The sequence below is a fragment of the Macrobrachium rosenbergii genome, chromosome 41 (genome assembly GCF_040412425.1).
Source record: "Macrobrachium rosenbergii isolate ZJJX-2024 chromosome 41, ASM4041242v1, whole genome shotgun sequence".
Classification (NCBI taxonomy): Eukaryota; Metazoa; Arthropoda; class Malacostraca; order Decapoda; family Palaemonidae; genus Macrobrachium; species Macrobrachium rosenbergii.
The window spans coordinates 75,241,661-75,265,038 of NC_089781.1; the positions used below are offsets into that span (position 1 = coordinate 75,241,661).

Sequence of the window (23,378 nt, forward strand, 5' to 3'; positions counted from 1 at the left end):
TGGAACTTTTGGGCAATGTTGGTTGATATTTACACATATGATTCTAGAATCAAGCAATAAGTCTTATGGCAATTACATAGTTTATTCTGCTGGTGCATCGCTAATTTTCGAACTTACAGTTGAAATTTCGTCTTGATTCAGGTTACCAAAGAAAAGATTTCCCTTCACACCGAATTTGAACCACCTACCTAACAACATCTGTATCTGTTGAAATTATCATCTGAGCTATTGAGGACAAACAAATCAACGGCGATGTTGCTTATTCAATTAAACGAATCGTCGGAACAATGCTGACTAAAGTGAAACTCAATCCTAAGTTCATCTATAGTAATCGTGGCTGAAAAACAGTTTTCTCCAAACAATAGTTTTGTCTTTTTCCAAAATTCAGTGACATCAAACAGAGATGGCTGTAGGTTTCCAGTAACTGTCACAGCTCCATGGTATGGGCCTTTAATTTCACAACCCCTGAATGAGTTAGTTTAAGCTCCAACAACTCCTGTGTATTTCAAACCTCGTGGAGATATCGTCAGCGCTTTCCACACTTTCACTTTCTCTGAACAGCAGTGGTGTAGAAATGTCCAAAGAACAAATCTATTTTTCCTTTATGTCAGTGACCAATTGATGTCTTACTGAATTCTCCAATTATACATTCCATAAAGGTGACCTATACTTTTCAAAGCGGGTAAATCTCTAAAATCTTTATGAATTACGACAAAAGTTTTCCTTCGAACCGGATTTGAACCAGTGACCTATGGATGTCTGTCTGTCCGAAATTTCCAACTACAGTCCACCGCTCTACCAACTGAGCTATCGAAGGCCTCTTAGCCTGAGCTCTGCTGCTTGTTAAGACGATCGACAATTTCTCATCTTCATGCAACAAGTCTGCAAGTCAAAGCAGTTTCGGTCAGATTTGGCTTTTTGTTTATTATAGCCGAAAAGCACATAGCGCTATTGTTTATTAATAAGCTGAATTTACAACTAAAATTAATATGTAACATGGATAAATCTTTTGGATTATTGATGCGTATTCCACCAGGCCAAAAGTGTTTGTTTTTCATTTACATCATTTTACTTTTGCTTAAGAATAAAATTGAATTCAAAAGAAAAATGATAAAACATGTAGATGTAGCTTTCAATCACAAACCCAGAGTTCCACATTAACTCTACTATCAATCACAAACCCGGATTACACCGTTTAATAGTCTTAATTCTTTTGTTCATTAGCTGCGTTTCGTCTATTCTATCCAACCCTGTATGATCGGTGAAAAGGGATGATTTGGTTACCCCAATAAGATCATCGACATAGAAAACGGTGTCTTGGAGCCGTTTACCACATACCAGTCGTTTTGCGGTTGCAAATCTCTCTCTCTCTCTCTCTCTCTCTCTCTCTCTCTCTCTCTCTCTCTATGTTTGTATGTTTGTAGTGTAACAAATTCTACAACCAAAAATTTATTTTAAATGACCTTAAAATATCGAGCGACGTGTTTATAACTTCTTTTAGGCGATTCAGTTCCACCTTTCTAACTTCCCTTGCATCTCATCTTGTTTCTCCTGGCCAGATATACTGTAGATAAGGGAATTTATTTGTAAGTTCCCATTGACCGATTCATTTAAATATGCGATAAAGACTACAGAAGACTAATAAACTGATTATTACTTATGAGTACTTTCCAGCCTTATTTCCAAAGATTTTATAGAACTTGTAGGAGTCAGAATAAGAAAAACGCCGTGGATAAAATCTTGTTTCCTGTCACCAGAAAAACCATTTATCTTATGAATCACAAAGATATACGATGTTCCGTTTCTGTTGACTTCCGAAAAATTGGGGTACCTGCGGTAATTTTGAGGTAGCTCATTCCACCCCGTGAATAATCTCCACTTGCATACGTTAGCAGTTATAGAACTAAAATAAATGAAATAAACCTAATTTTTTACATTGTTGAGATTTCATATCGTCTTGCAAAAACCTGATGATATACTCGAATTATGAATCAATGTCGCAGTGAACTAAAGACACCTTTCAGAACGCTTGAGGTAACCTCATTCTTCTGATGTGGTCGTCAAGATATTCCCAAATAGTATCTGCCACTTAAATGCATTACTCTACAAACATCTCTTCTTAATTTCACATAGACCGATATGAGAGACATTTATGGTTAAAAATGTATTTCTTTAGAGACTGTTGCTTCGGTGTTCAGATCTCGCAGTTGTTTTTATGAAGCAATACTGTTGCATTTGTATGCCTTCGATAGCTCAGTTGGTAGAGCGGTGGACTGTAGTTGGAACTCTGAAACGCAGCAGACATCCATAGGTCACTGGTTCGAATCCGGTTCGAAGGAATATTTATATGAAAAACTGGAATATCATTATGAAAAGTATGCAGGTCAACAATGTAATTGTGTTAGGATCTGCATATTCATAGTAAATTTGAATTGCAACATTAAACTGCAAAGAGTGGGATTTTCTAATTAAACATTCGAGACTGGTTTACTCATATTACTGGTGTGGAAGTTTACTGCACAGGAGATTCGTTCTTAATCCAGTAGGTAATATGAACGACATACGGTAATGATTCTTGTTTTATCAGGGGTCATTTTCTACATGGGAAAAATGTTCATTGGTAAATATGTACACACACGAATGAACACACTCGCATACACACATAACTAAATATATAAATAAATAAATAAAAAAATATTATATATATATATATATATATATATATATATATATATATATATATATATATATATATATATATATATATATATATATATGTGTGTGTGTGTGTGTGTGTGTGTGTGTGTGTGTGTGTGTGTATGTAGTAACAACTATGCACTTTTTTCCCACTGGAAGTTTAGGAATCTAGTTAGGGGATGATAGCTCCCCGTTGGGTGCACCACCATATTCGACTATCTACCAGGCACATACTTCCCTCCCTAGATAAACAGAGGTAAAATGTACTTTCACGGAAAGGAATCTACATCGTTTCTCCCACACACGGGATCGATCTCTTTGGTCTTTATCGTCAAAATACAATGTAAGTTGAGGACTCTGAAATACTGCCTAATTAGCCATAACCAACGACGACACGAACACACACACACACACACACACACACACACACACACACACACACACAGAGCTGGGAAACAATTCCATAATAATGATGATGGGGTATTAATAAAAAAAAAAAGTTACGACTGTGGAATAATTTTCCACGATTTTGACTCGGCTGATTTTGACATTTTAGCTAAAATAAAAACTATTACTTTCTCAAGCTATCTATACCCTCCTCAAGCTTTATAGCAATTTACATAAATATTGCTCATTAGACCAGCTATATATTGGTTCTCCGAGACTCTACATCGGCTTTCTTTCAGCATCGCTCGATTCTTTGATATGATAAATAGGTCCTGAAGCTCATTTCCACCTCATCTCCTCATCATTTTCCTTCCCGTTTGATTTTGAGATATATGGTAACTAGCTTTCCAGTCTCATTTCCTCATCATTTCTATGAAATATGATAGTAAGTTTACAGCTTCATTTCCGTGGACGCAGTTAGTATTCAAATACTTATTTTAATCATCTGTTCAAGCAAAGATCTATTTTGTTTTCGCTAGAAAAAAAAAATATATTGAATTTCCAAATCCAACATGAACTGACGATCCTAACCTGATTTCATTAATGTGACTCAAGTTTGTTGACCATCTTACTGGCTCTTTTTCCGTAATAATGCTCTCGTTTGTCAAACCAGTGAACTACGGATCTCAGTTCGAAACTTCAAACAACAATCCATTGCTCTACAAAACTTTGCTCTAGCAAATGATCTATCGAAGTCTTGTATCGTATGAGCAGTGTTACTTGTCATTACCAACTCTGATTCTAAAACTAAGCAATAACCCTCAACAATAACATAGTTACTTCGTCAGGTGCACAACAATTTCCTATCTTCGTTTTTATGTGCAAGTGAGATCTCCTAACAACTCAAAAAATTAAGAGAAAGATAACTTACTCTTATGATAGAAAGGAAATCCTTCAATACTAATCTACCTAAGAATAGCATTGTGTACGAAATATATAAAAAAAGTTAATGCTCCAAGAAACGAAGAATCTCAAGCTCCTTACTGTCAAAACACCTTACAAAAACACACAGACACACACACCGAAATTAAGTTCAATTGATCAGCTCTCTCTCTCTCTCTCTCTCTCTCTCTCTCTCTCTCTCTCTCTCTCTCTCTAGAGAGCGTTTAATTAAAGGTAAATGTCCAAGATGGGAGAGCTGATTAAATTAACTTAATCTCGGCCACTACACGAGAGATGCTCATTGAATTCTACAATCAGTGTTGAAAATCTACCTTCCAAAAAGGGGCTGCTAAACCCTTCTTGAAAAATCGAGGAAGGCAGAAAGGTGTAATTTGACCAGACTAACCGTAAGACTCTCCTCGACCCCATGAATGCATCACCTTATCATTATGGGGAAAATTCCATAAAAACTTCTAAAGCAGTATCAGTAGAATATGCAGAGCTGGAGGCAACTCTCATCTGGGATGAATCGCACTGTGGCAAGGAAAATGTTTGAGTTAACCTTTTCAAAATGGACTCTAATTGAAAATCCTCTCCAAAACAAAAACAAAAAAAAACTTTATAAAAAGTTGAGGAAGATTAGCATAAGTCTGAGGGAGGTGCTCACAGGAAAAGCACATAGTGGACCAAATGAGATGTCAAGATGAATGATAAAAGAATCCCCCAAATGCTCCTAAGACAGGGGGAGCAGGTCTAAGTAAACCAAGATATGGGACCATCTGTGTTTTTAATATAAAATGTTAACTTCGGATGAAGCTGGTCTTTCGCCAACAAGTGCCCTTGCCCTAATGCTGCCCGAAATCTGGTAAGGTGTAAAAGGGAATCAGAGCCTGATGTGGGCTTCCGGACACACTCTAACTGACTGATACGAATGTTTGTTCATGATACCTAACTACTGTCCTTGGCTCTACCATTGAGTTACCAAAGGCATACGGCAAAACAGCACTGTGGCTTTGTAATACAGGGAGGTCAAAAGCACTGATTAAAAAGAGCCTACAATGTTACTCAGATAGGATGACCAGATCTTAGTAAGCCTGTAAAAAACACTGCCTGTGCGTCTTTATCATATATGGTAAATCTGCTTTGTTTTCCAGCATTCATTTTATACACTTACCTTTGAAGGTGTAAAACTTCATCATTGGTACTTAGTGCCAAATGGATGTCCGTTTGTTAGTTAACAATGTCCCCAACCGTTCTACCAACTGAGCTACCGAAGCCATACAGCGATGCAGCAATGCTGCCTTTCCGCATAAAGAACCCGTGAGACCCGATGCCGAGCAACAGGTGACCACAGCAACAAGGATGGAGGTACGTTTTCTCTCACGCGCTGATAAAGACTCGCTCATTTTCATATTCTTCCTCGTTTTCCGTTGAAAGATGTCCGCAACATTTTTCTTCCATTTAACTTACAAACGACCTGGGATATCTTTAAGGTGTCCTAAATTTCTCTACTTTGTCATAAAAAAAGACATTTGCTTTGCTTAGACATGGCGAATCATGTCATAAATAAACAAGTAAAGAATGCGCAGAAGTTTCTTCGGCGCAATCGAGTTTCTGTACAGCCGCTACAGCGTGTAATCAAGGCCACTGAAAATAGATATATCTTTCGGTGGACTCGGTATAATGCTGTATGAGCCGCGGCTCATAAAACTTTAACTACGGCCCGGTGGTGGCTTATCGTATATCGTTGCCAGAAGCACGATTATAGCTAACTTTAACCTTATATAAAATAAAAACTACTGAGGCTACTGGGTTGCAGTTTGTGGTATGCTTGGTGACTGGAGGGTGGATGATCAACATACCAATTTGCAGCCCTCTAGCCTCAGTAGTTTTCCAGGTCTGAGGGCGGACAGAAAAAGTGCGGCCAGAAAAAAGTGAGACAAAATAAAGTTCGGACGGACAAACAAAGCCGGCACAATAGTTTACTTTTACAGAAAACTAAAAATCTAATAAAGCATTCATACTTAAATGTCCCGGTAAATATTCATAAGCGGCAACTGTAAATATCCGTATCCTTTCTGACTGCTGATATTTTAATATTTCCTTCAGAACCTCTTGAGTACAAAAACAAGAACATTTTCCATATAAGATAAAAAATTGTGATGCTTTATAGCAGATACTTTTCCCTAATCTTTTCTGGTAGATAAGATAGCATTATTATGAAGCGCCATTATAGATAAAAATGGGTAAATGACATTTCGGCATAAACAACAGAAAAAAAAAAAGTCCCACGGTTTAACCGAAAGATGTGATGAAGCCGAAAGCTGGGACTGTGGCCTAGTCGGATTTTCTGAAAAGGGTAAAAGTTCGTTTCCGGTCCGAACTCCAACTCCACATGAGGGTTAGTACTAAACATGGCGAAACAGTGATTCATCTACACTGTTTCGCCGTGTTTAGTACTAGCCCCTGGTGAGGGGTCAAATGTATTTCACCGTGTTTAGTAGTAGCCCCTTGGGGGGATCAAATGTATTTCTCCGTGTTTAGTACTAGCCCCTGGGTGGGGGGGGTGTCAAATGTGTTTCCCCCTGCTTAGTACTAGCCCCTGGGGGCATATAAGTGCATTTCGCAAAATTGAAACTTAGAAAAAATCCTCAATTATTTACATATAATATTTTATTTTTTATTGTGATAAATATTAGTTTGCAAGAATTATGTATATAGGATTTTTTTTTCACTTTTTTTAAGAAGATTCAAAAGATATAATAATGAATCGAGTAGGTATGTTCGGTCCGGAAACGGACATTATCCCTCGAAAGACCTGAAGGTGTCCAGAGGAAATATAAAATCATGAAGTCCCTTACAGAAGTTACAGGGCATGAATAAGGTCAGATAAATAACCAATGAATTTTCAAGATAGAAGGTAGAGTCTAACTGGTTTTAATCACTCAATAGGTTACTGTCCTCCGAACCAGATTTGATCTAGTGTCTTATGTATTTAGAATTACTATCTTTCAAACCGGACTGAACTATTAACCTACGCATTTAAAATTCCTGTCGCTTGAGCCGAATTCTAACAGCTGACTTATACTCTTTTATTTGAATCAGCGACCTATGCGTTTAAGATCACTGTTCTTCGAACTTGATTCGAACCAATTACCCATACAGCACAAAATACTTTCCTCCGAACTAGATTCGAACCTTTGATATAGGCACGTAGATTTATTATTCCTTGAACCGGATTCGAACCAATGAACTCATTTAAACCCAATATTCTTCGAATCAGATTCGGACCAGTGACTCATGTATCTATAATTGCTATCCTTACACCCAGATCTGAACTAGTGAACTATGAATTTGACTATACTCACATTCAAACTTTATTCGAACCAGACTTGAGCCAGTGACCTACGCATTTGAAATTGCTGACCTTTGAAAGGGATTTCAACCACTGGCTTATGCATTACAAATGGCTAACTTTCGAATCAGATTCGAACCTTTGGCATATGGATATAAAATTGCTACTCTGTGAACCGAAATTTAAAAAACTCTTTGCCTTTAAACTTACTATCCTTCCAAGCTGATATGAGGTAATGGCCTGCATTTTAACGAGTGACCTATGCGTTTAAGAATGGATATGCATCGGTAATCTACGCATTCAAAATTACCATCCTTCGAACCGGATTCGAACCAGTGACCTATGGATGTCTGTTTTACTTTCCAACTACAGTCCACCGCTCTACCAACTGAGCTATCGAAGGTATGCAACAACGGAGCAATGTTCTCTTGCAAGATAAGCAACCTTGAGAATCTGGAGCCAAGCAACAGGTGTGAAGAGCAGCACCTGATAGAAAGACATCTTTTTCTCTCGTGCGTCTAAATACTTTAGACACAGTTCCAACACTTTTCGTAATTTCTCTGAATAACAAAGAAACTATATACTCTTCAACCCCTTCTCTTAAACTGATCTCCTTTTATTTTTTTCTTTATAACTGAATTTTTCTATCAGCTCTCTTTACTTGACTGTCAAAATGATTAAATTTGCAATTCTTTAGACTCCTGACGTAATGTCAAAAACACCAAGAACTGTAAACTTCTAATTTTTTTGTAACTGAACTGCATATCCGCTTGGCATTACTCAGCTATCCGGGAGATCTGGTTTTGAAGAAATACAGCGCAACAATTCATGCAAAAGATAGCTACCTAGACTTAACAAAATTTCCGGAAGAAAGAACGTTTGGCCTAGTGAGACGAGTTCATAATTAAACTGTCTTAACAATTAATTACGAAACGTTCCCATTTCCCAGCCAGTTATTCATGTAACAAAGTCGGAAAGGTGGTAATAACATATAACTGCTCGATTCGGAACGTTCCATGGCAACTTTGAAGTTAGCTAGGCATCTTTAGAAGGATGGAATCTTAGCTTTACACACGCACACATATACACACATATATACCCATACACAAACATACACACACACAAACATATATATATATATATATATATATATATATATATATATATATATATATATATATATATATATATATATATATATATATATATATATATATATATATATATATATATAAATATATATTATATATATGTAATGTATATATATACACAGTATATATATATATATATATATATATATATATATATATATATATATATATATATATATATATATATATATATATATATATATATATATATATATATATATATATATATATATATATATATATAATTTTGTTTTTATGTTGTACTGTTAATTTTGCATTTCAAGATTTCGGTTCAAATCATAACTGAGTGTAAGGAGAACATGATAAAAACGAAAAATAGAAATATAAAAAATTCTAATCGATAAGCATCTTCAGTTCACTGGGTGATATCTCTTTCCTGTCAAAAGGACATATGAATGAAATATAATAATAATAATAATAATAATAATAATAATAATAATAATAATAATAATAATAAAGTAAAATACAATAATTCACTAACAAGCATCTGATTTCTGAATTTCATCATACTTCGTATGATAATCGCCGAACAAACTGCAACATTAGACTTTCTTCTACATAAAAGTTGAACCTCCCACAAACTTTCGCTTGGGATATATAAGACTTCCATGAGGAACCACCCAATATTTCTTACTTTATCTGTTAATCTTGTTTCGTTTGATGAGTATTATCAGCAGACGGTAATAGTGTTGACAGAAAGAGGGCGAAAGCAAAATGATAGAGAAATTGAGAGAGCTAACATCTTTAAAAGTGTGTGTGTGTGTGTTTGTGTGTGTGTGAGAGAGAGAGAGAGAGAGAGAGAGAGAGAGAGAGAGAGAGAGAGAGAGAGAGAGAGAGGCCAAAAATGTCATTCAGTAAAAGTTAGAGAAAAAGAAAAAGATAGATTACCTGATCGGAAATAGAAATAAATCCGGTTTTCTTTGGTAAGCATATAATATACTATATTTTTATATCTAAGAGATAAATATGGTAAAATATGAGTATAATGTGTGAGAGAGAGAGAGAGAGAGAGAGAGAGAGAGAGAGAGAGAGAGAGAGGATGAACTATAAAACTCCTAACAGACACCTAGATGTAGTCTGTGTTTCAAGAAGCTTAACACAGTTGCATGCGTAAACAAACTACCTACCTTATATTAACATATTTTACCTAAACTCGGGATTCGAACCAGAAAAACACATCCTTCGAACCGGATTCGAACCAGTGACCTATGGATGTCTGTTTTCGGATTCCACCTACAGTCCACCGCTCTACCAACTGAGCTATCGAAGGTATACGAGGAAGAGCAACGTTGCTCAGTAAGAGCAACAGCGTTGCTCTTAAAAGTAAGTTACAGGAAAATCTCTTGCAAAACAACAGGTCTCCAAGTTGATATAAGTTTCTGTAATAAGTTATTTATAAGTCAGTTTTATGAAGTCAATTTTTTTTTTAGAAAACTTAAAATGGCTCATTTCTTCATAATAATTATCATTTCCGAATTTTCTATTAAAATTTCTTGTACAGGTAGATTTAAATTAAGTACTACACATTAAAAAAAAAACCCTTCTAACAAAAACATTTACGAAAATGAAACGCTCCATATACGTAACTCTATATGAACAGTAATGGTAGTTGTTCAGTTATCATATTTACGTAAGGCATCATTACATATTTTATTCATCCATCACCAACAGGTGCTTCACCATCTGGCATCTACCCAGACCACGTGAAAGAATATTTAGCTTTGGATACGATTAATATAGTCGCCGATCCAAAGCTAATTTTAGAAAACGGGAATGAGTGAGACGTTCCTGTTCGTTTGGTTCTTATCTGTAACTGTAGTAGTTTTATGGTAGAAATCACTAACTTTTGAAGATTTATTAAACTAAATTAATAGGCCGCTAGAAAAAAATAAGAATCGCTGTAATAAATCTTGCCGTATATGAAGCTTACAAGTCATGAATATTTCGACAGAAAAACATCAAAATAACGGTCAGCGGTGTCAGGGAAGTTAACGTACAGCAGAGGAAGAAAGCGGCGGCGGCGGCGGCGGCGGGTGGGGGGGGGGGGAGGTGTCGGCTAAGAAAGTGGGAGGGGAAAGAAGCCGTTTGAATGACATCCAAAGCACGTGTTGGCTCTTGGCTGTGAGTGTGAACTTGCGTTATTTAGTACACAAATGGTAAGAACTGGTTTGACCAGGTAAACCTGAAGGACGAGTCAAGATCCTTTGTAAAACCGGTCTGCAGCGAAGACGCGTGCCCCCCTTTGCGTAACCAGATAAACTGGTAAGGAAGGGTGTGGCTCTCTTAACGTAACTGAGCAACCAGTAGGAAAGGGTGTGGTTCTCTCTGGTAAGTTAAGTATTCAGTAAGGACGGGCGTTGCCGTTGCACCCTTTGTGCAAACCGTTGAGGATGAGTCTAGCTCTCTTCTCCTTGACTGGTAAGGGCAGGCAAGGGTCCGTGTGTGTGGATCCCTTAAAAGAACCAGGAAGCAACTGAGGATGGACATGGCTCATTTGCATAATTGGGTAAACCAGTAACTATGCTTATTGCTTCTTTTGCCTAACAAAGTAACCAGCAAGGACCACTGTGCTTCCATTCCTTTAAGTAACTGGGTACCAGTAAGGATTAACATGACTATCTATGCTTAACAGAGACCAGTCAAGACAAGCTCAGAATTCCATTCCTTTCTTGGTAGCCGGGAAGCAAATTCCTGAGGTGTATGCTAGTATTGCACCAGCCCCGGTTTTTTTGCCATGCCCCTAGGTTAGGTTAAGTTGGGCTAGGTTAAGTTAGGTTACATTAATATATTCAAATGCAATTTGGGTGTGGGAAACATAATGAGATTATTTTCAAGAAAATTCTTTGATTAATTTTTAAGATATGGCGTCCCACTTTTTTCAGGGAAAGGTCCCTGTGTTCAGTTACATCTCTGGAAAATGCAATCGGGAAAAACGGCATGGCTCTTTTTGAGTAACCAAGCGACCAGTAAGGATTCGTGCGGTTCCTTCTGAATAACCAGGTTACAAGCAAAGACGGGGTGGACTGGTCTTGGGTCAGACGACCTTTGCTTAAAGGAAACTGTTGAGGACGGGTGTGGCTCCGAGAACCTGAAAATACCTCAGGTCAGAAGGCTGATTTTCCAGAAGTTTTAGAGCGATAAATACAGGAGTCTCTTTCATAATAATAACATAATTTGCAGATCTTATTTGTATTTTAGATGATTTTACTAGTTGTACCGTGAGGTAATAATTACCAGGTCCGGACACTAAGATGAACACATCGTTTCCTACCTGGAATTTTCGTTCTTCAGCACTGTGTGCCTGGTCATACCAAGCTTTCATCTTGAACAGCCTCCCAGAGGATGTCGTGCAGTTGGAACTTCAAAAGTTCAAACGAAAATGCAATGCATTACTACCCTACTACTATTCTTCTTGCATTTTAATACATTTTTATCTATTTATCTATTAATTTATTTTTCCTCTTTTAATAAGTGGTATATTCTTTCGGTATTTCCCTTTTACTTCCTCTTGCTTCTTCCTAATGAGAACACTATATTGTTTGGAAGCTTGAATTTCAAGTTAATGGCCCCTGTCGGGTTTGTTCCATATAAATAGGTTTAATCTACTGAATAATAATAATAATAATAATATAATAATAATAATATAATAATATAATAATAATAATATCCGGGACTTGTTAGTTTTGAAGTGACCTAATTGGGAAGAAGCACAGAAAGAACTACCTTGAAGATTCTCAAGAGAACGTTGTATCTGAAGACAATTACCAAAAGCAACGACTAAAAGAATGAATAGGATAAATATAGAGAAAAATTAGTTATTTCACTGAATGGATAACGTAGCTTAGAGAGAGAGAGAGAGAGAGAGAGACAAAGGCTGGATAAATTCACTGACTGGGTAAAGTGGTACACAGAGAGAGACAGAGATAAGGGATGAAATTACTGAATAGGTGAAGTGTTAGAGGAGAAAGAGAAATTTGGGCCATCAAAACAGCCTTCATCAGCGCAATAACCTTGGCCGGAATATATGAATTTCTATTCAGAAACCCCTACTGAAAGAGAGAGCTTAAATACGCAGTCTGCAGTCCTTTATATCGAATATCAAATACTGCGTCCCATAGATTTCTGTTGATAAATTGCATATAATTTCTTCCTCTACTCTCTATTCCACTGGAAACAAGAAACTGTTTATCTTAGATATTGCCATTAAACAAACATTATACACATATACATGTACACACACACACATATATATACACACACATATATATATATATATATATATATATATATATATATATATATATATATATATATATATATATATATATATATATATATATATATATATATATTCCTCCTTGGGTTTGTAAGTTATATAGCCTTTATATGAAAAATATATATATATATATATATATATATATATATATATATATATATATATTATATATATATATATATATATATATATATATATATATATATATATATATAAATATATATATATAAAGTATATATATATATATATATATATATATATATATATATATATATATATATATATATATATCTTTTCGCCTTTATAAAAGGCTATATACTTACAAAACCCAAGGAGTATTTATATATATATATATATATATATATATATATATATATATATATATATATATATATATATATATATATATATATATATATATATATATATATATATATATATATATATATATATATATATATATATACTATATATATATATATATATATATATATATATATATATATATATATATATATATATATATATATATATATATATATATATATATATATATATATATATATATATACATATATATATATATCTATCCTTTCGCCTTTCTAAAAGGCTAGATAACTTACAAATCCGAGGAGGCTGCTCGGAATATTATATCAGCACTGGAAGAGAATACTTTTTATTTTTTTTTTGCAGCCTTGGGAAGGCCGATACAACTATCTCAATTTTCGCTTTCTTCTCGTTATTTTGTATCTGTGGTCGTAAATTCATTTCTCTTAAAACCATGACAAAGTGTTTTGAAATTTAACCCTGTCTTCCTTCATGATTTTAGTTTTTGCACTGTAAGCATTACTTACGGTTCTATGCAGCGTCCCTTTGACATCTACCTGCAACCCCTTTCATTCCTATTACTGGACCTCCGTTTCCAATCTCTTTCTTCCATCTTGCTTTCCACCCTCTCCTAACAATTGATTCACAGTGCAACTGCGAGTGATTTCCTCCTGTTACACCTTTCAGACCTTTTTACTGTCAATTTCAGTTTCAGCGCTGCATGCCCTCATGATTTCCAGCGCTTGGCCTCTGGCCTAAGTTGTGTATATTCTATTCTACGGGCCACGACAATGTTGGTTATTAAACCCACCTACATACATGCAAACGCTCGCTGTAAATGAAACAGTAACTTCCATTTCTAATGTTTCCAAGAAAATACCGTCTTTGAAGTTCAAGACTGTTTCGGTGGCGAATGGTGATTTTACCGATGAATTAGGTTGGGAGGTTCTCTGCATACACTTAGTCCTCGAAAGTATCATGTCAGTCACGAATGTATTATCTCACATAGCATTTGTTATGGCTCTAGTTAAATGTTAAAGAACACTTTGAATATCCTTCGCAGAGCACTTCAATGGTACACGGCTTCCTACTTTCGCTCTTTTAATCAAGTCTGATTTACCTCGTTTTCCCTACTAGCTCAAACCATCTCAGCGTGTTATAATGCCCCTTTTAATTAGTGCCCTGCTTTCATTATTACCCTTTCATTGCCGCTTTTCCTTCTTTTAATTGTACTTATAGAGCTATATTAACAGACTTATTACTTCAGTGATCAATAAATGTTTTCCCTTCACGATTATTCGGCTCATATATTTCGCTTCTATGAAGATGTCATGGCTCATTATTTCTTATGGCCTGTCCACACTAGCAGGTGTGCCCGTCGGGCACTTGCAGCTCTTTATATTTTCTCTCGCCTCTGAAGCAGCGTACCCGGACAATCGCATCGCTCTGACTCCATACTCAGCCGGTCAGTATAATGGAACGGGTTATGGGAACAGTGTTTGCCCGTCAGGCGGTGCCCGCTAGTGTGGACAGGGCTTTACACATTATAGTCACTACTTTGGGTTCTTTAACAATGTCCTTCGACATCACAGGTTTCACAAATCTGCTTCCTTTCTTATCCATATCCTAAGTTGTTGCTCAACTCACTGTCGAACTTTTTAGTTCCAGAGGTCCTTTATTTCTCGCACCGTTGGACTGTGGAACAACCTCCCTAGCGATGTTGAACTGGAACTTAATAAGTTCAAGCGAAGATGCAATGCATTACTGCCCCGATACAGTTCAACTTGTATTTTAATATTTTACTTATATTTTTATTTATTTATTAATTTGTTAATTCAGTTTTTCAAAAAATAAAGATTTTCAGTCATCATACAACACTCTCTTAAATATGAAAATCCACAATTAAGTTCTCTAGATTAATACTGTATAAGTATGAACAGTATCACCTGCAATACAATGGTAACAGGCGCCAATTTTGAAATATTAACTAAAAAAAACATAATTGCAGATGTTCAGTAAAATACCAGGGAGTATAGTGACGTGCCGTAGATTACTAATTATATCTGTAATGCAGACACGATCAAGAAATACTTTTAGTTGACGTATAAAATATGGAAAAGAAATATAAATTAGACATGACAGAGGGACATTCCAACGGTTTTACTTTCTAAATAAGAATGTGAAAGATTTCTGACTGACTTAAATTTAAATGTTCACAAAACACTTCAAGAGAAAATGTGGAAGAGAAGACATTGATTTCACTTCTAACAGAAAATAGATATAATCTTTTGTTTTTTTTCTACTGAGCGAATGTTTTATGCAGTGAGGATTTTGTTTATTGACAGAAATGAGGCAGAGCCCTTGTTTACAACTTTTGCATCCAGGCAATCACGTCCATGAACATAAAAAGCCCGAATTAAAAAAAAATGGACAGTAAAAAAATGTCCTCACACTGGAATCAAAGGAAGAAGCAGGGAGATCTCATAGTCTTCGCATTCATCTTTTCATATACAGATGCATATTCATGGACAGTCTCTCACTCCAAAGGTGCTTGGACCCCTCAAAAGCAGGCGGTGCTTTTGATGAGGAGGCATCAAAGGGGAGAGATACATGAAAGGTACCGCAGGAAAAAAAAAAAGTGAGGTACATCATGATGAAAGGGGTTGATACGTTAAGGAAAGACCCCAAAGAAAGATCCTTTCTTGGAACGCACGGAGCAGGTTACAATTAAGTACTCAGAGAGAGAGAGAGAGAGAGAGAGAGAGAGAGAGAGAGAGAGAGAGAGAGAGAGAGAGAGAGAGAGAGAGAGAGAGGGGCCAAAAATGCGAAGATACGTTTTTATCATTGGGGATTGGTTATGCATGGTGTTACAATCGAGCTCGTAATAATAATAATAATAATAAATAATAATAATAATAATAATAATAATAATAATAATAATAATAATAATAATAATAATAATAGTTCACAACAGCTAAGAAACAGATTTTACGGAAATTCTTTTGCGAAGAGTGAAGTGAAACATTCTTCCTATTATTATCTGAGATATGTTAGGTTAAGAACCTTGCTCTTGCTTTTGGGAGTGTCGTGTGCCAACAGTGCCAAGTGCTTGTGGAGTCAGACTGTGCCGCAATATGCTGAGTTGCCAAATAAACGCTATTTCTTGTTTATAGTCCCAAACTTTCACATGTCTGTCAGTTCCTTCGATAGCTCAGTTGGTAGAGCGGTGGACTGTAGTTGGAAACTTTCGGACAGACATCCATAGGTCACTGGTTCAAATCCGGTTCGAAGGAGACTAATTTTGGTACTTCTTACGATTATATGGTGCTCCCTTACTTGTAATATAAGAGAGGGTCGAATTGGCAAATCCCCGACCCATTACTTCAAACGCTCAAGCGAAGATGCAATGAATTACTATCCTAATACTATTCTCCTTGCATTTTAATAAATATTTTATATTTATTAATGTATTTATTTATTTTTTCTTTTTAAATAAGTCAGATCTCTTCTTTCTTTCTGTATTTCCCTTTGCCTCCTCTTACTTCATCCTAACGAACATCATATTCTTTGGAAGCTTGAAGTTTTGGTCAATGGACCCTGCGGGCTTGTTCCTTATGAATGGGGTTCATCTTTTGAACAATAATAACAACTACGTGCGGTCCTAAAGCTGCGACCAAGAGGGCCTTTACCATTTATCTGGGTCTTGTTGTGAACCTGGGCATTAGCTAGCTGTGATCATGGTCGGCTTGGCTGGACGACTGAAAAGCCACAATCTGTCACTATTTCGCACAGGAAATAGAGATGCACATAGCGCTGTATAACACAGAGATGACAGAATAACAACTTATTCCCAAGGGGTCACGTCGTTGTGCAAAACTTCCAGTTCTCAGTCCACATTCTTTCATTCGGTGTGGCATAAGCACTTACCTCATCCTTTCCAACTTTAGTAATAAGACCATGCATCATATACAGTAACTGTTTAATTTGTTGAAGTTATGTATGACACTGTTTTAAAAGAGAAAAAATAAATTAATACATTAATAAATATAAAATATTTATTAAAATGCAAGGAGAATAGTATTAGGATAGTAATTCATTGCATCTTCGCTTGAGTGCTTGAAGTAATGGGTCAGGGATTTGCCAATTCGACCCTCTCTTATATTACAAGTAAGGGAGCACCATATAATCGTAAGAAGTACCAAAACTTGTCTCCTTCGAACCGGATTTGAACCAGTGACCTATGGATGTCTGTCCGAAAGTTTCCAACTACAGTCCACCGCTCTACCAACTGAGCTATCGAAGGAACTGACAGACTTGTGAAAGTTTGGGACTATAAACAAGAAATAGCGTTTATTTGGCAACTCAGCATATTGCGGCACAGTCTGACTCCACAAGCACTTGGCACTGTTGGCACACGACACTCCCAAAAGCGAGAGCAAGGTTCTTAATCTAACATATCTAGTCTTCAAAGATTTTGTTTTAAAATAATGCTTAGATTATCAAATAATTATGTTTAGATATGTATCTACTTCAGATTCTTATAGTTCCACTACTACAGCACAGCTCCTTGGCACAGTAGGGAGAGACAACAAATATTAATAGGAGATGGCGCAGCTCGCAAACTGATACGAATTAACGGGATTAAAATAAAAAAAATTCTATTCTGGATACTTTGCTTGCATAAAAGCAACCAACCAGGTCTAGAAGACACGTAACGCTCTAGTTTAGTGCGTAGCACAGCAAACCTCTTTACCGAGCTAATCCCCAACCTTCGATAGCTCAGTTGGTAGAGCGGTGGACTGTAGTTGGAACTCACAAAGCAGATATCCATAGGTCACTGGTTCAAATCCGGTTCGAAGGACAATTTTCCTGATTATTCTAATTAATTTAATAAGTGTATAGCTAATTCTTCAGGTGTCCTAGAGCTATGCAAAGAACTGGCTTAACCCCGTACTTTTCAGCGGTGTATCACTTCTTCATCGTCACTTGAGCATCTGTCTCTTGTCATTCAGTGTGACATAAGCATCTGACTCTTATCCGTCTTAAGTAATCAGCTAATGCCCTACATAATTACCTTTGTAAAGAGTTCATTATGTGTTGGGAAAAATTAGAACGCATTAATGAAAAGGTGGGCAAGAATGAAAGAGGCAATCCTACATACCCCGATTAGACTCACTCCGTTTACGATAACGTGAAAGATGACGAAAATGATAATCAAATGAACCTTTTAAATTCTTTTTACAAGATGAAGCTAAGCATGGTATTCAATAATAACAATAAAGCAGTAATTATATCAATGGACCAGAATGAAAGAGGATATTAAGCATGATCGGATCCATTCGATTTCTTTCATCTTTAAGAATAAGAAAACTATTAAGAATACATCACTTAAAAAACATTATGTATTCATTTCGTAAACTGAATTTGCAAAGAATATCTTATGGCAATCTAGAAATGTAATAATGAAGCACATAACGAAATCAAACTGACTCATTTCGTGTTTAAGAAGATAGGAGCAAAAAGATATAACCGACTGATGATCTTTGGTTTGAACAACAGTGACCAACATACTACTGTAGATGCAGCAGTCGTTGCCGGCACCGTCTGGTTGGCGTGGGAAACTCCTGATGTGTAAAAAAACCTCCTTTTGCTTTCTAATATCTTAACCTTCGATAGCTCAGTTGGTAGAGCGGTGGACTGTAGTAGGAATTTACAAACAGACATCCATAGGTCACTGGTTCAAATCCGGTTCGAAGGACAATTTTCCTGATTACTCTAATTAATTTAATAAGTGTATAGCTAATTCTTCAGGTGTCCTAAAGCTATATGCAAAGAATTGGCTTAACCCCGTACTTTTCAGCGGTGTATCACTTCTTCATCGTCACTTGAGCATCTATCTCTTGTCATTCAGTGTGACATAAGCATCTGACTCTTATCCGTCTTAAGTAATCAGTAAATGTCCTACCTATTACCTTTGTAAGGAGTTCATGATGTGTTGGGAAAAATTAGAACGCATTAATGAAAAGGTGGGCAAGAATGAAAGAGGCAATCCTACATACCCTGATTAGACTCACTTCGTTCACGATAACGTGAAAGATGACGAAAATGATAATGAAATGAACCTTTTAAATTCTTTTTACAAGATGAAGCTAAGCATGGTATCCAATAATGACAATAAAGCAGTAATTATATCAATGGATCAGAAGGAAAGAGGATATTACGCATGATCGGATCAATTCGATTTCTCTCATCTTTAAGAATAAGAAAGCTATTAGGAATACATCACTTAAAAAACATTATATATTCATTTCGTAAACTGAATTTGCAAAGAATATCTTATGGCAATCTAGAAATGTAATAATGAACACATAACGAAATCAAACTGACTCATTTCGTGTTTAAGAAGATAGGAACAAAACAGATATAACCGACTGATGATCTTTGGTTGAACAACAGTGACCAACATACTACTGTAGATGCAGCAGTCGTTGCCGGCACCGTCTGGTTGGCGTGGGAAACTCCTGATGTGTAAAAAAAAACCTCCTTTTGCTTTCTAATATGTCAACCTTCGATAGCTCAGTTGGTAGAGCGGTGGACTGTAGTAGGAATTTACAAACAGACATCCATAGGTCACTGGTTCAAATCCGGTTCGAAGGAAAACATTTTATGGCACTGTTGTGGTTCCAAAAGTCTACTGGAAAGAGTCAGTTTCGTTGCCTTAATTTTTCTGGCTCGAGTCTGATTCGAAGGTCGAAGTTTCCTGGTCAGAATCCAGTTCGAAGTATAATTGCTTTTACTCGAATTAACAACAAAAACTAAACTTTTGCAGTTCGAAGCCAGTTTTCCAGATTTCCTTCGATTGGCTGTTGCGCTTTTCGAATTATGACAAAAATCCTCATTCAAGTTATTTAGAATTTGGCTCCCTTAGACAGGAGGATTGACTGACTGTCTTTCTGTGTATTCATGTCTGTGTGCTTATATTATGAGTGTGATAACGTGATTATGTGTGTTTATACTGAATGTTGTTAAGGTTATTTTTATTAATGAAAATTTTAAAGTAAATAGGGAAACCTGAATTACTTCCGATTCCTACAGAACGCCCATATTTGAATAGTTCAAAGCCTACAAAAAGAACAAAATTCCCCACATTGTTCATCACGAAAGATATTAGTTGCCTTATGCCAGAGATTTTAAACGTCGACTTATCTCTACGTGACATCATCCTTGACGTCAAAGAAGCCTTGAGAGACAAGTACCTGGAGATAAGATTCACGCATCATATTTCATAGTCAAGTTGCTGTGGGTACTTTTATTATTTTCACAAAGGCAGCTTTCAAATCTTAATAATACACTGGACCATTCCACGGTATCTCTGTTGAACTGTGGAACAGTTTTCTGCATTCTAGATGGCAATGATCACAAGTTTAATGAAATGTAACAATTTTCTTATTCTTAGGAGCACCTACTGTATACTTGACATCACTTAAGAGTGGCCGCTTCCTTAATGACATCCTTTTCTAAGGGATGCACAAGACGTAAAAATAGACGTTTATTTATATAACACGTAAACAAAAAAAGAACCTCGCTTTTTTGTCTCTATTCAGCTCCTTTCACAAAAACTCCAACTACCGAGAGCTTGGAATCTCAAAAGCGGCGTCGGTTCCTTTGAGGACTTTGAACATCAAATGATAAAAAGGAGAATACCAAAATATGAGAGGCTACGCGTGAGGGCAGATTCACCTCTTCACGAAGGGTCGTTGCGAAACGTGAAAATAAAGTGAAAGGAATGAAATAAAAGGTAAACTTGGAGTGGGCAGATTTAGATTCCATGAGAGAGAGAGAGAGAGAGAGAGAGAGAGAGAGAGAGAGAGAGATCTGACGAATAGTTTCCTCCCTCCGGGGGTTGGGATTACCTCGTTGAAGCCCTACAGTTTTTAATTATACGACGGTATACATTGTGATGAGAGTAAATATACTTCTTTTCAACTGTTCATTATGAAAAAATATTGTAAACACGCCCTCCATGCGATAATTATATATATATATATATATATAATTATATATATATATATATATATATATATATATATATATATATATATATATATATATATATATATATATATATATATATATAATATGCATGAAAATATATATGTATATAATGTCTATATATTATATATATAGATAGAGAGAGAGATAGAGATATAGATAGATAGAGAGAGAGAGAGAGAGAGAGAGAGAGAGAGAGAGAGAGAGATTATAATGCTTCACACTGATCTGTTACAAAAAATTATGAACGAGATGCAAAATTGAGAAGGGGGGGGAATACCTTCAATTTTCATGAAGATTTTGTTACACAATCAACTCGATAACAAGGTAAAGGGATAATGAAACGCCGAATTTTTCCTAGTCTGAAACTAGATCCATTAACGAAATTAATCAATCCGGTTAAGCTGAATTTCTTCTCTGACTACGGCCTGGTTTCGTCATTATTATTTTCTTGTTGAAATATTTTTTCCGAGATAAACGGGAAGGAATGAACCATTTGCTTCGTCAGATAAAAATAATTGAAGTGATGCAAATTACATGTAAAAACCACTTTTAGTGGAATAAATTATTTTGAATTTGATTTTGACTTCACATTATTAGTTATAAACCGTTTATGTCGTTACTCTACATTTCGCTGGCCTTATGCTAGCACGGGCCCTTGCCCCCTAGCAGCCCGTAACACACACACACACACACACACACACACACACACACACACACACACAAGTACCTGTGGAAGAAGAACGAGTACAAAGCCAAAAAAATAAATAAATAAGGAAAGGATCGTTAGTAACATTGGGTGATCGTAGTTAGGAATCAGTTATAAACCCGTTAGGCTGTTCAGTACGACTCTATTATATTGCTCCACAATTATAAAAAATTCCCACTCGGAGTGAATTTGTAATGTTATACTGTAATTTTCAAAGCAAAGCACTGACAATTTCCTCTCTCTCTCTCTCTCTCTCTCTCTCTCTCTCTCTCTCTCTCTCTCTCTCTCTCTCTCAAACTACCGAATACGACTTTACATTTCCTTTTATATCTTCTAGTCAGCTTCACCAAGAGGTTAATTTGCCATAACATTTGGTATCTCTGATACGTCAGTATTCTCCTTGTTATCATTTGATGATCAAAGTTCTCAGAGAACCGACTCAGCTTTGAGATTCGTGGAGATTTGATACTGAATGTCTTTCACAGTAAGGTGAACAGATAAGAAAGAGAAGTTTTATTTATATGTTGTTAACATACTGTATATATATACTTTTTGAATCACGTACCCCACCACTGCGAAACGAATGCATTCCTTGACTTTACCAGAAAACAATAAAAGAAAAATCATGGCAAAAAATAAAAGTTCATCATGCAAAAGTTATTAGAAGAGTAGAAAAATATATAGCAAAATAACAAAATATCCCCAACTATCAAAGTAACAAAATTTCAGAGCTAAAAAATGTTTGACCATTTGTATTTTATGTTAGGTCACTAATAATCCATGCTTATGATTGTATATGAAGAAAATGTAGAATACAGAAACTTGCAAATAGTAAAATAATAAAAGAAAATGTTAACATCTAAAGGCTCGCCATTTTTATTGACTCTGTTAGTAAGTATATATACCTAAACATGTTAGATCAGAATAACCATTATTGTCCTAAGTATAAGCGTACGTACATATGAAGACCATTTACTACAAAAATACCCTTAGGTAAAGGCTGTGCTTACAGTGACGAAGATTTATAAGGTTCAATAATGCACTGCGAGGCCATCACGAGAGTAGCATGTATGATATTTATGATATTTTCATCAAACAAGAGACAGCCTTTTGAATTGGCTATAGTTCAGGAGAATAAGCAAGCCATATGTTAAGTAATTGTTTGATATTCTTGGACATTTCCAGCCTCTTCAATTTCTTCGGTAACTCAGTTAGTGCAACTGTGAGCTGTGGTTAGAATCTTTCAAAGTTCAAACAGACATCAATAGGTCACTGGTTCAAATCCGGTTCATAGGAGTATAGCTCTGTTTTATGGTTACGGGATGCATGATTGACCGGAAGTCATTTCAAAAGAAATTTTAAAAGAAAAAAAACATTTTATCTACTGCGGACGCATCATTCGACTCTTCCACGTAGTTTTAGATACTTACGACAGAAATACAATAACCGGGATACCGATTT

The 23,378-nt window shown here is 35.8% G+C and overlaps 9 non-coding genes across 9 annotated transcripts; 5 read left to right on the top strand and 4 right to left on the bottom strand.

Moving 5' to 3' along the window:
• Positions 1-721: 721 nt before the first annotated feature.
• TRNAY-GUA (transfer RNA tyrosine (anticodon GUA)) lies at positions 722-817 on the bottom strand. Its single transcript has 2 exons — positions 781-817; positions 722-757 (listed from the first exon to the last, which is right to left on the bottom strand). It is a non-coding gene; the product is annotated as a tRNA-Tyr (tRNA).
• Positions 818-2,242: 1,425 nt separating this feature from the next.
• On the top strand, positions 2,243-2,339 carry TRNAY-GUA (transfer RNA tyrosine (anticodon GUA)). The gene is made up of 2 exons: positions 2,243-2,279; positions 2,304-2,339. It is a non-coding gene; the product is annotated as a tRNA-Tyr (tRNA).
• Positions 2,340-7,693: 5,354 nt separating this feature from the next.
• Positions 7,694-7,784, bottom strand: TRNAY-GUA (transfer RNA tyrosine (anticodon GUA)). Its single transcript is given in 2 exon segments — positions 7,694-7,729; positions 7,748-7,784. It is a non-coding gene; the product is annotated as a tRNA-Tyr (tRNA).
• A 1,947-nt stretch (positions 7,785-9,731) lies between these two features.
• Positions 9,732-9,823, bottom strand: TRNAY-GUA (transfer RNA tyrosine (anticodon GUA)). The gene is given in 2 exon segments: positions 9,732-9,767; positions 9,787-9,823. It is a non-coding gene; the product is annotated as a tRNA-Tyr (tRNA).
• A 6,533-nt stretch (positions 9,824-16,356) lies between these two features.
• TRNAY-GUA (transfer RNA tyrosine (anticodon GUA)) lies at positions 16,357-16,449 on the top strand. The gene is made up of 2 exons: positions 16,357-16,393; positions 16,414-16,449. It is a non-coding gene; the product is annotated as a tRNA-Tyr (tRNA).
• A 917-nt stretch (positions 16,450-17,366) lies between these two features.
• Positions 17,367-17,459, bottom strand: TRNAY-GUA (transfer RNA tyrosine (anticodon GUA)). The gene is made up of 2 exons: positions 17,423-17,459; positions 17,367-17,402 (listed from the first exon to the last, which is right to left on the bottom strand). It is a non-coding gene; the product is annotated as a tRNA-Tyr (tRNA).
• A 465-nt stretch (positions 17,460-17,924) lies between these two features.
• TRNAY-GUA (transfer RNA tyrosine (anticodon GUA)) lies at positions 17,925-18,017 on the top strand. The gene is made up of 2 exons: positions 17,925-17,961; positions 17,982-18,017. It is a non-coding gene; the product is annotated as a tRNA-Tyr (tRNA).
• An 805-nt stretch (positions 18,018-18,822) lies between these two features.
• TRNAY-GUA (transfer RNA tyrosine (anticodon GUA)) lies at positions 18,823-18,914 on the top strand. The gene is given in 2 exon segments: positions 18,823-18,859; positions 18,879-18,914. It is a non-coding gene; the product is annotated as a tRNA-Tyr (tRNA).
• Positions 18,915-19,721: 807 nt separating this feature from the next.
• Positions 19,722-19,813, top strand: TRNAY-GUA (transfer RNA tyrosine (anticodon GUA)). The gene is given in 2 exon segments: positions 19,722-19,758; positions 19,778-19,813. It is a non-coding gene; the product is annotated as a tRNA-Tyr (tRNA).
• Positions 19,814-23,378: the final 3,565 nt, after the last annotated feature.